Below are 15,910 nucleotides of genomic sequence, written 5' to 3' on the forward strand. Positions count from 1 at the left end.
TATAACTACTTTTCAAGCCCAGTCCCTCAGAGTGTGGCATGGAGAGGCAAAGAATGTAGAGGGTTTTTTTTCTTCTTACTGGTTCAGGCTAAATATCAGCATTTATGGCTTCCCTGTGATTACAGATCAAATTTGTGTGACACCATCACTAAGCATCGAAAAGATATGATTAAGAAAACAAGGGCACTAGAACATGAATTATTCAACCTCCTGTACAACCAGGAACATAACACATCTCAAAGATAACTGAAAAGTTTGGCTTCTCTTGATCTTTATGGTTAAGAAAGGAAAAGAGAATCTTGAAAACCCATACTTACTTAACTTTTGCAAGACGAGCCCAAATAAAAGTTTCACAGCATATACCTTGAAAGGTAAAGCACAACAGACCTTTTTTAATGAAACTGGCAGCTAGATGAAGCCAAAGGACTAAAGTAAAATTTCTGCTGGAGACCTTGACTGGTCTTCCAATAAATTTTTGACTCCTTTTTTGAACTGTTGAGAAATACACACCCCTACATGTGCAACCAGAACATCCTCTTTCCCCAATATTTGTTAACATTTTCACGTAACTTCACATAACATATTATTAGGAATGGAAAGGTAGCTGACAAAATTATCAGCATTATCTTCTCTCACAATTTAGACCACTATTTTCAATTATACAGCTGCTTTACTTGCATAAAACGGATTTGTTTTACAGTAAAAAACAGGTTAAAATCCAATATAGGCACCTAGTGAAATGCAATAGTCCAAAATGTTACTATCTTACTATTGTGAAATAATAATGAAATTAAAAATGTACTGAGTTTCATGATATAATTTATTTTTTACTTTGGAAAGCATCTAACCAAACACCTTTGGGTATATTTTAATCAGTGCTGTAATAATGTTTAAAATATTTAGAAGATAGACTTGAAAACATATTAACATACATAAATATCAGAAAACATAAATTTGCAGAAAATTGGAAAGATATGTACATTTTTTTCAACTACAATGACTAAGGACTTTCACATTATATTAAATCTACTAATATTGAAGTGATTTTCAAAATCTTATTATTTTTGTTTTCCATGTATCTCTATGCTATTAATGTACACGTAAACATAACCTGTTACTGCAGCTTGTGGTTCATAACGCAATCACTTAATACAGCCATCATTTTTGTCACTATGTAATCGCATTTCAAGTGTTTCAAAGTAATATTATAGAGGTTAAAATACACCCACAAGTTCAATCTCATTATTACATATGTTCCTTTCTGAGGTGATATTTTATTTTCACATTTTGCTCTTTGGGATGCAAACTGTTAACCATTACTCCTCCATTTTTTCTGTTCTAAAGTAAACAAAAATGACTGTAAAACTATGCCTTGTAAAATTATTATTCAACTGTAAAAGTCTGAATTTTTTACTTATGCAGTTCTCTGGACTACTAAAGAGTCCACTACTCTTGCAAATACATTTTTCTGGAGCAAGATTATAGACGTAGGTCTCAGGTTGGTATTAAAAAAGCAGAATATATGTAATGTGCAACGTTTTGAGCATGGGATTAAATCTGGGATTAATCTAGATTTACATTTAAATTAACTTTAACATCAGCAGGAGTTCTGTGGTTAATTCTGGGTGCGCAGGCAGGGGGGCAGATTGAGGCCCGCTGAGAGTGAACCACTGTGACTTTTACTTTAAGGTCAGGTTTTATTGAGAATATCTAATTTAGTTATTGGCATCGGCTATTTAACCTGCACTCCAGCTACTATGCTGGAGCTGGAGTGGATAAAACAGTCACCTGTGTAACTACAAGAGCAGCATAGATTCCTTCAGGTTTTTAACACAGTGAAGGTTTTCAGTGTTTCTCTGGTCTGGTCTGGAAGTGCCTGTTGTACCTGGCATGTGAAACAGGACTGAAGCAAGGCATAGCAAATGTTTTGCAGAGGAAGTGTTCCATGAAGCTTATGTTTGTGCCTAGCAAAGAGCCCTAGGTGGTAGACAAGTTTTCACGTGGTTAATCTTGAGAAAGGTCCAAGAGCCATTTCTGCTAAAGACTTGCAGGTACAGCCGTAAGAATTTTCTGCAGTTCATCTTGAAGGCAAGATTACAGCGTGAATACCCCCTCACTATCTCTATGTATTTTGACAGTTTCTAATCAGAGGCACTATAAGTAAGAGATTTATAAATCGTAGCAGGAACACAGGACTGATCAGGGGGAAAAGATTTGTTGTTCAGTTAACCAAAAACTCAAATGGAAAATGTTTAGCAGGGATTTTTCAGGGAGTGATTCAGAGTCCAGCCTAATGGACTTTGGTTTGTAAATCCAAATGGTGATCAATTAATTAGGTTCTAATTTACATCAGGGACCAGAGTATCTTCATACATCTTTTCAAGCATTGGTCCAAGCCAGTTAGTGCCATATTCTACTGAAACCCTAGTACAAGCAACTAAGAACATAAAATGCAAAATATTTATTTATATTACAGATCTTTGGAAAGAAAAAGACTAATAATATGCATCCTCCATACAGACTGGGAGAGACATTGCACGCATAAAGAGTTTTTTAGATCCACAAACACATTAGGAAGTTTTTTCCTTCACCAGCAAATGTTCATGCTACCTAACGTAAAATATGAGCATTGAATTTATTAACTATCTTTTTGTCCATTTTGGCAGCGACACAGTTCAAGAAGAGATCAGAAGGATTAAAAACACACTGCAGCTGATATAAGAAGTTGAAATACACTAGAAAGAAGTAGATATTAGTGAAGCAGTAGAAGGAAGTAAGAGAAATGGCTTAATTGTATTATTAGAGGTGTTTCCTTTTATTTACATAACTTCAAATGATTTGATGTATTTGATATTTCCACGCTCTCACACTAAGTATATAACTCCTTAATAATGAAGGTACCACTTTTTTTTAGTTTCCCAGTGCCGCAAACAATTTTTCAATTTAGTCTTCCACTCGGTAAGTTTTGGAGTTTTGGTGTGGGTTTTTTTCCTTCTTTTTTTTCTTACCTCTGCTTCTTCCCACTCTGTTTACAGTCTTCTAAAACCTGGCTTTGTTTTCAATATTTAAGTGCTCTTTTAATTCGTATGAATGATTTCAACTAATTTTGACACACTTGATAACACTTAAATTTGTTGTAGCTATACTTTAATTCCTCTCTTCATTGTTTATTAACACAATAAAGCAGTGTTTGACAGAGAAGAATATGATTTAATTTACATTTACTGCTGCTGTCTTCCTAATAACCACACTACTAAGGTCCCACTTACTGTTTAATTACTTAACCTCATTTCAAGAAATGCCATGGTCCAAAGGGTGGTATTTCTAATAAAGTGAAGTTTTTCAGCATTTCTTATATCCAGGTTGTGTCTAATATAAGACTGTATCAAACAGTTCAAAGTATAAATCAAACACGATTTGCTATTCTCATACTAGACTAAAATTTTTGAAAAGTGAGAATTATTAGAATGGTAAAAAAAACCCCAAGTGACCATTTAAAGGTTTAAAAATAAATGTCAAAAATGCCAATTTTAAAAGCAGTCACACTTGCATTATACTACTATGACAAGGAAAAAGAGTAGCATATTCCTTGGCTGGGTGATCATCATATTCCCTCTTTCCTGTGAAAAGGATAGCAACCAGTCTGTCAAAACCTCTGGAATCAACACTATGAAATGTGGAAATATTTATTTTCTCCACACTGAAGAGCAGTGGAATTTTGACTAAATAACAGGAGATTGCACACAGTTGAGGCTAGGGTATCAGCTCTCTTAAAAAATGCAGTCGTGACAAGAATAGGGTTGCTTTCTTCTGCATCAGGTATTGATGAAATCCCCCCTCAGTCTTGTCTTCTCCAGGCTGAACAAACCCAAGACTCTCAGCCTTTCCTCATAAGGGAGATGCTCCAGTCCCCTGATCATCCTGGGAGCTCTCCGCTGGACTTGCTCAAGCAGTTCCCTGTCCTTCTTAAACTGGGGGGCCCAGAACTGGACACAGCACTCCAAATGTGGTCTCACTAGGGCAGAGTAGAGGGGGAGGATAGCCTCCCTCGATCTGCTGGCCACAATCCTTTTAATGCACCCCAGGATACCGTTGGCCTTCTTGGCCACAAGGGCACATTGCTAGCGCAGGGTCAGCTTGTTGTCCATCAGCACTCCCAGGTCTTTCTCAACAGAGCCGCTTTCCAGTAGCTCAGTCCCCAGCCTGTACTGGTGCCTGGGGTTGTTCCTCCCCAGGGGCAGGACCTTGCGCTTGCTCTTGTTGAATTTCATGAGGTTCCCCTTGGCCCAGCTCTCCAGCCTGTCCAGGTCTCGTTGGATGGCAGTACAGCCTTCTGGTGTATCAGCCACTCCTCCAGCTTGGCATCATCAGCAAACTTGCTGAGGTTACACTCTATCCCACCATCCAGGTCATTGATGAATATATTAGACAGGACTGGACACAGCACAGACCCCTGGGGAACACCACTAGTGACAGGCCTCCATCCAAACTCTGCCCCATTGATCACGACCCTCTGAGCTCTGTTGTTGAGCCAGGTCTCTGTCCACCTCACTGGCCACTCATCCAACCCACACTCCCTTAGCTTGTCTATGAGGATGTTATGGGAGACAGTGTCAAATGCCTTACTGAAGTCAAGATAGACAACATCCCCTGCTCTCCTTTCGTCAACCCAGCCAGTCACGCCATCGTAGAAGGCTCTCAGGTTGGTTAAGCATGATCTCCCCTTGGTGAATCCATGCTGACTATTTCTGATAACCTTCTTGTCCTCTACATGCCTGGAGATGACCTCCAGGATGAACTGCTCCATCACCTTTCCAGGGACGGAGGTGAGGCTGACTGGCCTATAGTTCCCCGGGTCCTCCTTCTTGCCCTTTTTGAAGACTGGAGTGACATTTGCTTTCCTCCAGTCCTTGGGCACCTCTCGTGTCCTCAACGACCTTTCAAAGATGATGGAGAGTGGCTCAGCAAGAACATCCGCCAGCTCCCTCAGCACTTGTCTGTGCATCCCACCAGGGCCCATGGATTTGCGAGGATCCAGTTTGCAGAGGTGATCTCTGACCCAGTGTTTCTCAACCGATGGTAAGTCTTCCTTTCTCCAGATTTGTCCTCTCTTCTCTGGGGGCTGGGATGCCTGAGGGCCAGCCTTAGCAGTAAAGACTGAAGCAAAGAAGGCATTCAGTAAATCCACCTTCTCTGCACCCTGCATCAGCAGGGCCCCTTCTTTGTTCAGCAGTGGGCCCACTGTGTCCCCAGTCTTCCTTTTACTGCTGATGTATTTAAAGCCCTTCTAGTTATCTTTGACATCCCTTGCCAGACTGAGTTCCAAGTGGGCCTTGGCCTTCCTCATCGCATCTCTGCACACCCTGACAACATTCCTATATTCCTCCCAAGTGGCCAGTCCCTTTTTCCATATATTGTGAACCTCCCTCTTCCATTTGAATTTCTCTGGAAGTTCTTGGCTCATCCCTGCGGGTCTCCTGGCCCCTCTGCCTGACTTCTTCCTCCTAGGGATGCACTGAACTTGAGCTCAGAGGAAGTTGTCCTTGAATACTGTCCAGCTCTCTTGGACCACCCTGCCTTCCAGAGCCCCAGCCCATGGGATTCCTTCCAGCAGGTCTTTGAAGAGGCCAAAGTTGTTCCTCTTGAAGTCCAAGCTTGTAACCCAACTCATAGCCCTGCTTCTACCTCGCAGTGTCCTAAACCCAACCATCTCATGGTCAGTGCAGCCAAGGCTACCCCCAACTCTCACGTCCTCAACCAGCCCTTCCTTGTTTGTTAGGATAAGGTTGAACAGCACATCTCGCCTCGTTGGCTCCTCCACCACTTGCATCAAAAAGTTGTCCTCAATGCTCTGTAGGAACCTTCTGGATCGTGCATGGCTCGCTGTGTTGCTTTTCCAGCAAATATCAGGGTGGTTGAAGTCTCCCATGAGGACCAGGGCCTGCGACTGCAAGGCTACTTCCACCTGTCTGTAGAAGGCTTCATCAGCTTCCTCTTGATCCGGTGGCCTGTAGCAAACACCCACAACAGTGTCACCCATATTTGGCTGTCCCTTTATTTTTACCCACAAGTTCTCAACTTGTTTCTCCTTCCACTCCAAGGCAGAGCTCCATGCATTCCAGTTGTTCCCTCACATAAAGAGCAACTCCCCCTCCTCGCCTTGCTGGTCTGTCTCTCCTGAAAAGCCTGTAGCTATCCATGACCACATTCCAGTCATGCGAGCTGTCCCACCACGTCTCTGACTGCAATGAGATCATGGCCCTGCAACCGCACACAGACCTCTAGCTCCTCCTGTTTGTTCCCCATGCTGCATGCATTGATGTACAGGCATTTCAGAAAGGTGCTTGAGTGCACAGGTTTCCCTGGAGTGGTGTACAAGGACCCACTACAGCCATGCACACCCTTGAGGTGGTTGGTCTCCTGGTTGCCATTGCATAAGGCCACTACGGCACCTTTATCACTGCTCGGGTTGTCCTGTCTTATTCCCCCATTGTGTGTGATGGCATTAGCGTTGCCAGTTTGTCCCCCCTGCCCCGAGCTCCTCAGTTTAAAGCCCTCCTCACCAAGTTTGCCAGCCTGCTGCCAAAGATTCCCTTGCCCCTTCCTGACAGGTGGAGTCCAACCCTCCCTAGCAGCCCATGGTTGTTGAAGAACGTCCCATTGCCATAAAAGCCAAAACCCTCACGTTGACACCAGCCATGTAATCAGGAGTTGATTTGCATTATTTGCCTATTTCTAGTTGCCCATTTTTCTCCAACAGGTAATATGGAGGAGAAGATAACTTGGGCACCAAGTTAAGGTTAGAAAGGAAAGATTACATTTTTAAAATTGGTTTATATGTTGAGAATTAGGAAAGAAAAACTTTGATCAAAAAGTTTTTAAAAATAAATGTAACTGAAGACAAGCTTTTTAAAAATCATGATATACCTTCGTATTAAAATGCTTATTTAAGCTTTCCTCTGCCAGTTACTATTGTCAAAATATACAGCAGTAGTTAATAAGACAGGACTAGACTTAACTATTGACTTTCATAATAAAACATGAAGATAAAAATGAGGCTTGCTGTAATTTATAAGAGAGAAAATGATGTACTAAAAGCAAGACACTAAATCAATTTTAAACACCAAACACAATTTATGTCTGACTTTAAAACTCATCCTCAAAACATTAATCTAGACAAAGGCCAGAAACTGAATGAGGCATAATTTGTGAAACTGATACCTTTCATCACAACCTCTAGCTGAAAAGGTCATTAGATATATTATATCTAAGTGAGCAGCTTATCCCTGCTTCATTACTGATAATTAAGGCAAGTAATATTTTCTTGACAGTAATGTGTCCAGTAAGAGATATCGTCTCGTTTGCATAAACTAGACATTAATTACCAGAGTAGTATCAGAGATAAAAAAAATTAAGTACCTGTGTAACATCATTTCATTATTTTTTCTTCATTTCCTTAAAGAATTAGCAGGCTCAGAAACATAATGAGCATATTAAGACATCCATTTTCAAGCATTTATTAAAATCCTTATTACACATTACACAAATATATTTTTGTACATACATAAACAGAAATGAAGGCGTCTTGGAATACACACATTATTTAGATATTTTGTCATCTTGCTTTACTAGAGCAACATTTGTTGGTGAAGTACAGCGACCAAATAATAGGTTCAGATTTGGACTTAATTTCAAATGTTAAGGCTCTCATATAGATGAAATTACAAATGACTCCAAGACCTCTGATCTGCAACTTCAACTCATGTAAAGGCTGTTTCTTCTTATTTGCATAAATGGTAGTTTTGCTGTTATACAGGATAGCGTATGTATCAAGTATCCATGTGAGGATGACAAATTTGTCACTTAGCTCATAACCTTTTTAACAGTTTTCACTTCTAAGTAGAAATGTCTCTCAATGTTTTTAAAAGCTATGTTGAACAGTGCTTGGCAAATAGAAGAAAGAAAGATTAATTATCTGTAATGGTTTATTCACCAAGGTGTGTTATCTATCATATTTCTCTCTATGATAACCTAGACAAATGTTTTCTAGAGAGATTTTACCCTTAGCCATAACACCACATATAAATGCTGTTGTCAATGCACACTATGCAGAAGCCATAAAAGGGGTACCCTATCCTTTCAATTTCTCTCAACTCCAGAATCCCTGAAAATGTGAATGTATATTTGACAATAAAACCCATGAAAGAGTTACAGTGTAAGGAGCTTCTTTCTCTTTCTGCTTCGAGCAGTATTTCTCACAAAGCATCATTAATTTACAAGAGGGTCCAAGAGTCCCTTGTTGGGCAGGAACTGGCTTCATTGTTACCATAAAGCTTGCTCCCTACCAGAGAGCAAGAAGCTATGTGGTGATCTCAAAAGAAGATCCCCTGGACTTTCTAGGGCAAAAATAGCCAGTGATCAAAGCTAAGGTAGAAAGATGGATGGAAGGAAGAGGAGGAAGACTGTCACTGGTCTCTGAGGCAATGAAAAAAGCTGCCACCAAAAGAAAGCAGGTTAACCTGGTAGATATTCACAGAAAGCTGTCTCTCTGTCTCAGCCATGTGGTATATAAGAAGTATGGAAAGGATATATATTCCCTTCTATGAAAGCGTATGCAGTATTTAGAGAAGGCACGGCTCACACGTGCAGTTCTGAATACTGCTGCAAACACCCCATGGATACTATCAGTTGTCAGCCCATCCAGCTTGTATGCATACAATCGAAGACAGTCAGAGGAGCACTTTTACTGATGTTATTCGTGCTCACTATTCTGAAACAGTATATGCATTAAGGAAGCTGACCGACAATGTGTTATCATCATCATAATTTGTCAAATACAGACCTTAAAAACTGGAAAGTAAATTAAAAGATATGTTTTGTGATAACCACCTAATGAAAAATCAGCATTAAATCTAGGTTAAGGCAAAGTGGGTATCTGGAAAGAGGCAATGAAGAAATCTTTCAGGAGTAATTGACACTGTTCAAATTCATTAGATCTGATCTAGTCTATTTTTGAAATCTGCAACATGCAAAATGACCACTTCATCACAGGCAGCAGAAGTCAAAATCATTACTTGGGTTAAAGGAAACGTAAGGAAAGTGAGGGTAAGATAACGACCATGACTGTATATGCTGTCCCCCTCACTACTGAGGTGAGCAGAAGACCATCTTCAGTTCCAAGGAATATCTCTTCCTCCTTCCCAAGGGCAAAGACCAAATAACAGTAGTGAACTTGTCAGATAAAGTTCTGCAAACTTGCTTGGAATTTGTGATAATACGTGGAGTTGCAACTCCATGTTGCAGCTCTGCATTCACATGGAACCACATGACATAACATAAATGTGTAGAGAGCCATAAATCTCAGTCTCTATGAGTACTAGTACAGTCTCTCACATGGTACAGATTCTGGGTACAGGTTAATTAAAAGCCCAGCAGAAAAATAACCAAAGTGATTATATTTAAAGAGAAAATCCACTTAAACTGGAAAATATTGTCACTTCAACCCCCAAAAAGCTGGTTGTCATCGACAACCAGCTATATTCATCTACGCAATCCTGCTGGACTTGCTTGCAGTAGCAGTAGCCAAAACAGTACTTTCCATGGCAGGTGGCCAGAATATTTCTGCCTTTTCTTTTGGATCAATACCTAGTCATGGCCTGGTGCCCTGTAAGCTAGATTATGTAAGGCATTAAACACGACAGGGAATGGCCATCTAACAGCATCAACTGAAACAACACTCTCACCATTATTTGCTAAGGCAGGTGTACCGCGCAGCTTCAGTCAACTTTAGCTAGGTAACTAGCGTCCAGGACTGGTCCGTGGCTATACAGCTCTAATGATGCTGACTCTTGCCCGTTGCTGTCTATTCCGTTGGGTCTTGAAGACTGGCTCAAGTCAGTAGAAAGATAAAGCTGAAAAATCCTGGGGCTTAGTACATAAAGGTAAGTCAGCTTTGCATTTTTAGAAGCTGATTTTACCAGAAAGCAACCTGGTTATAACTGCTATCAACTTACTAACATACTGGTGAAATAAAGAGGTGTTTCTATAACCCTCATGCCATGAGACACTTTTGCTTAACTATTTTGCACCTTTTTTTTTAATCACAGTGAAACTTTGATCATATCTCTTCTTACTAAAATTTACCTCTAATATTTTGATAAAACCAAAAAGTACTCTAACATTTCAAAGACTGAAAATCAAAATAGAAGTGATCCCAAATGTTAATATGCTATTTTAACATCTCCAGTGATGGAAAATGTCCTCATTCTTTCCAGTTTCTTGGGTAAAACAAGTGACAGCAATCACTGGCACCTGGCAAATATAACCAACTGATGTTACTTTTACTCTAAATATCTTGAATTCAGACCTGAAGAGGTTGTTGATTAGCCTCCAAATGCTTTCACAATTAGAACTATCACTCTTTTAACATGAGAACAGTCCTGCTGAGTTAGTGACATGTAAAACATTGCTCATTGGTGTCAGTAGTTGCAGGATTATGCAATACCAAGTTCGACACTGCAGATGGCTATTTATTTATAAGTAACAGCACTATTTCAGTAATGAATTATTCATATGTGGTATAATATTGACAAAATAACTTGCATGTATATCCTGAAACATTTGTTGTTTTTGGTACTGTTACAAATAATGACTTCATACATATGGTTTTACTCTGTATTTTGATTACAAATGATCTGAGTAAAAACAAAAAAAATCTTTTTGCCACATTTATAGAATCAGTATGCTTTAATGGATAATCACATATCAAATAATTTATTAACATCTCCTATATGCCACAAATGAACTTGTCTTCTTAACTGTTATTTCCCATTTCGTAATAGATATATTTTCATGGAATGAACTCTGAGACTTTGAATTTACAGGTTCTGGCTGCAATTTGATATTTGTGGGATCTGTGTGTTTGGTGTTTGATAGAACAGTGAAACTGAGACCCAAATTACTAAACTAAAACAATAATTCAAATTATAAACAAAACTACTTGTTAAAACTTTTTAAAAAGATAGTAAACTACAAAAAAACAAAGAAGAAACTCTAGGTTTTCTGTTCCACTGAATTGAACATACACTTATTAGTGATGATATAGTGCTTTTCTTTTAAAAGTTTTTTTTTTTTTTGTACTTTCCTTAAAGCAAGGACAGTTTCTTTGCAGGCCCCACTGTGGTACACATTAATTTGAATTTTACTCCATATTTTCATGTAAGAGAAAATAAAAGTCGAGAACAAAAACCTCATAAGGACAGGAGAGAAGGCATAGAAAAACGAGAAGTGAGAATGAAAGACAAAGGATTTAAAAGGTGATAAGGAAAACAATCCAGGAGGAAAATAGAGAGCCTAAAGGGAAGAAGGAGAATGAAAAAAACCCCCATAAATCCACACCTTCTCCCTCTGCAATACCACAATAAATTTTACAGGACTTTTTCCTGCTTTCTTAAAAAGGAGCTGAAAGCATGTTACAGATATATGTACATATATATGTGTGTATATATATGTAACATACATGGTATAAGTGTATACTTGGGTTAACACACTTATTCTTTTCCCAGTTTTTGAATGGATCAAGAAAGCCATCATTCAAAATTTCTAAACAATTTCTTCAGTAAGTGCTTCTTCAGAACATGGGTAGAGAATACATAGATTGACAACCACCCATGAAAGCAGAAGCACGATGTGAAGCCATCTCTACATTTCTTTCAGTTTATAACTTCTACCTCTGCAATAAAAGGATGCAGTCCTTACGTACATTTTAGAAACGTGTGAATGTCATTGTGATCATCGATTAGCCTATCCTAAGTAAATTCTATAACTGGCTTTGAGATAACAATACAAACGTAAGTCATTTTAATTTAAATATCAAGTCCATCACAAACTTCTAATCATAAACTGACTCTGGAAAAGTTCTGAATCTGAAGTGCTTAATGAAATCAAACATTTTTCTATAATTTATACAGATTGTTCATTTTTTTATCCTGACAATTTACTTAATGTGATAATTTATTACCATTCTAGCAGTCACAGTAATTTGTTCTTTCTATTAATATTTTATTGTTCTTACTTTCAGTCTATTTTTTGATTTGGCATACAGTTACCATGATATGTAATTTTCTAAGAGTATTAGTAACAGATATAATGGAATATTTTTTCAAATAAGAGATGTAATTTCAGAAACCTTCAGAACTTCAGTGCATATCGAAGGTGTAAACGTATACTGACAACTCCTCCTAATAAGTCTTTGCTTTTCACAGCTTGCCTCAGTTTAAGAGGCAGAAATTAGCATTCGGTGCTTAAAATGCTACCACTACATCTTCAGCTTTTTCAAATCTGAATCCAGAAAGGGCAAAATTCAAATTTAGTTTATTAGCAAACTGGGAAAAAAGCTTACAAATCCAGTCACTGTTTGTTGTCCGTTATAAAACTAAACCTGCAGTTGCATAATTACTTAGGTATTAAATTTGACTGGAAAATAGATTGAACTATTCCAGATGACTGTACAAAGAATGGCAAGAGATGGAATAAGATTTTGTTTTTTAAAAGTATTCTAAGTAAGACACACAATTTTCCTCTCTCCTTCACTATAAAACATTAAGCTTAAGATGTGTTTTGAACACTGGGGAAAGATTTACAGACTCCTTGAGGATGTTTATAGTGGGTTTCTTCTAATAGTACGAGCACGAATGTGTACTCCTCATGTTTCCACACTTTCCCCTGTGACAGATATGGAGTAGTAAAGGGACCACTACAAACCAGACAGCTTTTCAGCAGTTTTAGGGCATGTACTTGAAAACTGCATTTTTATTTTAGGTTTTGACAAATGGAAAAATCATGTTTAAAATTCTGACATCAAAACCTGCAATTTCATGCTTCATCTATACAACATCCCTTTAGATGTAAACACACATGAAAGTAAACACCATTTAAAAATTTCCCCCTTACCTTCAGTACTAGGCACACAGGCTGAAACTGCATACAAGATGATAAAGCAAGGCTTTGTGAATATCATGAGCATTTTCCTGTAAAAATTTCTCACACAACTACTTTAAACTCTTCAAATTTTGCATTTCAATACCAGGTTATAAAAAGGTCTATCTAACATCATTTTTACTTATGCCCACATGACCACAATCTTATTTTAAGGAAGTCAGTAATCATTCTTCATTTATAGAAGAAAATTCAAAGAAAAAAAATCAAGACAAAATCTAACCCAAATCTCTGATGTTGTGAGATCAGTATGAAGAATCCAACTTCACACATGGATCTGATCATGTTAGGTAGCGAATTTGCTTTATCTTAGAAAACTACTCAAAAATTTGGATTATTTGTGTTATGTTTTATTCCTGGCCTATTCTTTGGATAGAATTTTCTCGGTGGGAGAATTTCTGTTACCTTTGTTATTTACTTCCTAAACTGCAGACAAAAGATGTAGGGAAGGAATCAGCACAGAATTAAATCTGGGAATTTTTTGTTCACTCCATTCACACCATTACAAAATGGCAATTTTTATAAATGCAATCTCAAAACTCAGTGAGTGGAGTATGAGGATTAGTGCCTAAGTGTCTTATTTTGGGAAAAATGTTATAAAAGTCTACTTGTTTGATGTCAAATCATGGCTGCTACATAAGCTTAGTCAACTACTTTTCTACAACATTCAGTAAGGCTGCGTAATATCTTAACGCTCATGTGGAACAGCTGCACTGACACAATGGGCTGCAGACGTTTTTACTGTCCTAATAATCCACATATTAAAGAGTCCCTAAATACTCATTGATGCGACAGACCATAACAACTCCCATGGAGCTGTTACAGTTTATCAGGTCAGTGATCTGCATACTGAGGATTCCCCAAGTACTCATTGACAGGTAGCATCTCACATACACTTGTACTAAAATAATAATTGCTTCAAAGGAACTGTTAAATCCCAGTTGCAAGAATGAATTAATTTAAAACCACTGAGACAGCACTTTGTCCTTCTTAAAGATCTAACAGATCTAGACAAATTTACTAGACAAACCAAGACATCTGAGCAGAACACTTGCTCTCAAATATTATGGCTGCGGTTACATATTTGGCATTGTGGTTAAAAATACTACCTACTTTGTCTCAGTGAATTACAATCACTACCTTTCTGCTAGGCAAGGGTGACCCAAAACTTGTCCTTAACACTGCTAGAAAAGAATGAATTAAAAACCGGTTATATAGTTAATCATCTTAATTGAAGCCTTGAACTGGTTGTCCCCAAAGTCCTCACTTTCTTCCTCTGTGTAGCATTTTCTTCTGTCCTCACCTCTTAACTATAAATCATTGAGCCCCTTATTTTTTCCCTTCTCTTTTCTTCCATACCCCAACAAGTGTTTAGCATTGTCATCTCATATCCCTTTAATTTCTTACTCTATTGTTTCCTCTCGCTACATTTATGCTCTATGGATTAGAGGAAAAACTCATACAGAGTATAGAAACCTTTGCACCCAAAAGAACCTGTAGTGATTTACCTGCTCCTACCCACCGCATCATGCAATGACACAACTGATTCATGGTCTAGACAACTTTCTGACTTCTGAGTTTCAGACAAAGCTGAGCATGGAAGCATTCACGCAGACTACCAAAGCGAGAGAATGACTACATGGAAACTGCCAACAGTCAAAACACAGCTCCTCTATAGGTGGAAATCCAGAAGAAAAGGCTGATTCACTATGTCAAATTAAAATGCCTTCAACTCTGCCCATGATGAACTTCAGCCTGATAATGCTGTTGTCTGCCATTTGGTATAGGCAGCAGTACATAAACCACTGGAATTCTTCAGGGCTAAGTCTGATATTCCTAAAGTTCCTACAACGTTTGCTCCACAGGGCTTTGAAGTCATACATTTCAAGTATTATTTATAGTCCAATAAAGAAGCAAATCAACTACATTGCTTGTTTACGTCACTTGCTTTTTATGACTCATTTATGTTATAGCTACCAGGACACACAGATCTAGCTGACATTGGTTGCTGTGTGTTTGTGAAAACATTCTTCATGAAAACTGTACTTCTAAATCAGACGAGATCTCAATCAAATTTACATTAACAGTCAGGGTAGTCATAGTATTCTTGCACAGAACTCAGCAGCTGAAAGCTGACAGTTAAAGCAAGGAACCAAAAGAAGAAGTAGAAGTTGTTTCAAAAACTCCTCAACAGATCCATGACTTTCATAATACTGGCTAACTGGCTATGATAATGGGTACAAGGAGAGTTAATTAAATAGATGATATAACTCAGAATAGTGTAACACTAGCACCTAGACACTGCACACTCAGATTATGACAGTTCATTTCTCAAAAGTTAAATAGCATCATAAAAATTAAGAACAAGGCAATACTTCTTACCTTTGAATACTCCTAATAGGTAACTTTTCTCCTCAGTCCATATATTTTATACTTCCCTTGTCAAGACCTGAGTTATGTCTCTGCAGTCTTTTTCTTTACCATCTCGATAAATCCAGACATATTCTAAATATTATTGCAAAGATTATTTTCCTAGCCCAGTGCTTTGGTCAGGGACACCAACCTCACCTGCCCTTCTATTACCCTATTTTACTACTGAAGCAAACACAAACCACACCTCTTAATTTTCAAGGTCCTTGCAATTTAACGCCACTTTAAATATCACCTCTTAGACAGCAGCATACTTACTCTCTATTTGTAAAAATCTATTTCTTGCTTTCTCTCTTTAGATTTGGGATGCTCTACATATGAAAATTCACAAAATGTCTCATTATCCTCCTTCAAAAATTACTCAAAAATTTTCTCTTCTGTGAAAACCTCTTCTCTCATAGAACTTACATGCTGAAATAATTTAAAACTTAGGCTATGCTGACGAAATCCTAATGCAGCAAGTTACTGACTTTTGCCTCTGCTT

At 38.2% G+C, this 15,910-nt stretch overlaps 1 protein-coding gene across 2 annotated transcripts in view; it reads right to left on the bottom strand.

Annotated features, from left to right (window-relative positions):
• The window catches only part of ELP4 (elongator acetyltransferase complex subunit 4), a 154,070-nt gene that overhangs the window by 46,180 nt on the left and 91,980 nt on the right, over positions 1–15,910 (bottom strand). The gene's annotated exons all lie outside the window — the stretch shown is intronic.

The sequence above is a fragment of the Phalacrocorax aristotelis genome, chromosome 5 (genome assembly GCF_949628215.1).
Source record: "Phalacrocorax aristotelis chromosome 5, bGulAri2.1, whole genome shotgun sequence".
NCBI lineage: Eukaryota > Metazoa > Chordata > Aves > Suliformes > Phalacrocoracidae > Phalacrocorax > Phalacrocorax aristotelis.